A 2,500-nucleotide genomic window follows, 5' to 3' on the forward strand; every position below is an offset into this window, starting at 1 on the left:
GCAACGGATGCTGGTGACGTTGCAACGGAGGCAGGGCGCGTTGCAACGTTGGCTGGGAGCGTTGCAACGGAGGCAGGGCGCGTTGCAACGTTGGCTGGGGGCGTTGCAACGGATGCTGGGGACGGTGCAACGTTGGCTGGGCGCGTTGCAATGGAGGCAGGGTGCGTTGCAACGGATGCTGGGTTAGGTGCATCGTTGGCTGGTTTCGTTGCAACGGAGGCACCCGCCGTTGCAACGATGGCTCGGAGCGTTGCAACGGAGGAGCCAAATTTTCATATCTCATAATTGGCTCGTGCATTTTTTCTAAAATTTTGAGGGAATATTGGTAATATTATGTGAAGGCTGCACAAAAAAATCCAGGTCAAAAATCGCACGTTTGCTCCGTTTTTCATTTTTTTTGAATTTCCGGCTTTCCGGGCGGTAAAAAAATCGGCAAAAAAAATCGGCACGGTGTAAATTCACCAAATTTGGGGGATGGAAAGATCTTATTTTTCTAGAGGTTGTTGCAAAAAACGGCGTCAAAATTCGACCTCTAGAGCACTTTCCTTGAGTATGTCTCCTCACGGAAAAGGACGTCTACCCGTGGCACCTTGGTAATGGCTCGGCAGCCTATTATAGGGGGGAGGGGTGTCGTGATGCTGAAACTCGAGTTGCCCAAAGGCTTGCTGGGCGCAATGCCAGCAAGATGCACGTTGCCTTGCCATCCCCTAGGCACACTAGCAAGCACGTTGTGGTTGTGGTGTGCCGCCGGGCTCCCCCGCCCCCCACGGAGGCACCCGTCGTTGCAACGATGGCTCGGAGCGTTGCAACGGAGGAGCCAAATTTTCATATCTCAGAATTGGCTCGTGCATTTTTCGTGAAATTTTGAGGGAACCTTGGTAATATTATGTGAAGGCTGCACAAAAAAATCCAGGTCAAAAATCGCAGGTTTTCTCCGTTTTTCATTTTTTTTGAATTTCCGGCATTCCGGGCGGTAAAAAAATCGTCAAAAAAAATCGGCACGGTGTAAATTCACCAAATTTGGAGGATGGAAAGTTCTTATTTTTCTAGAGGTTGTTGCAAAAAACGGCGTCAAAATTCGACCTCTAGAGCACTTTCCTTTAGTATGTCTCCTCACGGAAAAGGACGTCTACCCGTGGCACTTTGGTAATGGCTCGGCAGCCTATTATAGGGGGGAGGGGAGTCGTGATGCTGAAACTCGAGTTGCCCAAAGGCTTGCTGGGCGCAATGCCAGCCAGATGCACGTTGCCTTGCCATCCCCTAGGCACACTAGCAAGCACGTTGTGGTTGTGGTGTGCCGCCGGGCTCCCCCGCCCCCCACGGAGGCACCCGCCGTTGCAACGATGGCTCGGAGCGTTGCAACGGAGGAGCCAAATTTTCATATCTCAGAATTGGCTCGTGCATTTTTCGTGAAATTTTGAGGGAACCTTGGTAATATTATGTGAAGGCTGCACAAAAAAATCCAGGTCAAAAATCGCAGGTTTGCTCCGTTTTTCATTTTTTTTGAATTTCCGGCATTCCGGGCGGTAAAAAAATCGTCAAAAAAAATCGGCACGGTGTAAATTCACCAAATTTGGAGGATGGAAAGATCTTATTTTTCTAGAGGTTGTTGCAAAAAACGGCGTCAAAATTCGACCTCTAGAGCACTTTCCTTTAGTATGTCTCCTCACGGAAAAGGACGTCTACCCGTGGCACTTTCGTAATGGCTCGGCAGCCTATTATAGGGGGGAGGGGTGTCGTGATGCTGAAACTCGAGTTGCCCAAAGGCTTGCTGGGCGCAATGCCAGCAAGATGCACGTTGCCTTGCCATCCCCTAGGCACACTAGCAAGCACGTTGTGGTTGTGGTGTGCCGCCGGGCTCCCCCGCCCCCCACGGAGGCACCCGCCGTTGCAACGATGGCTCGGAGCGTTGCAACGGAGGAGCCAAATTTTCATATCTCAGAATTGGCTCGTGCATTTTTCGTGAAATTTTGAGGGAACCTTGGTAATATTATGTGAAGGCTGCACAAAAAAATCCAGGTCAAAAATTGCAGGTTTGCTCCGTTTTTCATTTTTTTTGAATTTCCGGCATTCCGGGCGGTAAAAAAATCGTCAAAAAAAATCGGCACGGTGTAAATTCACCAAATTTGGAGGATGGAAAGATCTTATTTTTCTAGAGGTTGTTGCAAAAAACGGCGTCAAAATTCGACCTCTAGAGCACTTTCCTTGAGTATGTCTCCTCAAGGAAAAGGACGTCTACCCGTGGCACTTTGGTAATGGCTCGGCAGCCTATTATAGTGGGGAGGGGTGTCGTGCTGCTGAAACTCGAGTTGCCCAAAGGCTTGCTGGGCGCAATGCCAGCAAGATGCACGTTGCCTTGCCATCCCCTAGGCACACTAGCAAGCACGTTGTGGTTGTGGTGTGCCGCCGGGGTCCCCCGCCCCGGGTCCAAGGTCGAGCACGGGCGTCTGGCTGCTGCGAACCCCGATCACCGAAGGACCAACAAGAAGGGAAACACGTT

Source organism: Arachis ipaensis, chromosome B7 (genome assembly GCF_059453495.1).
Source record: "Arachis ipaensis isolate K30076 ecotype BB chromosome B7, ASM5945349v1, whole genome shotgun sequence".
Lineage (NCBI taxonomy): Eukaryota > Viridiplantae > Streptophyta > Magnoliopsida > Fabales > Fabaceae > Arachis > Arachis ipaensis.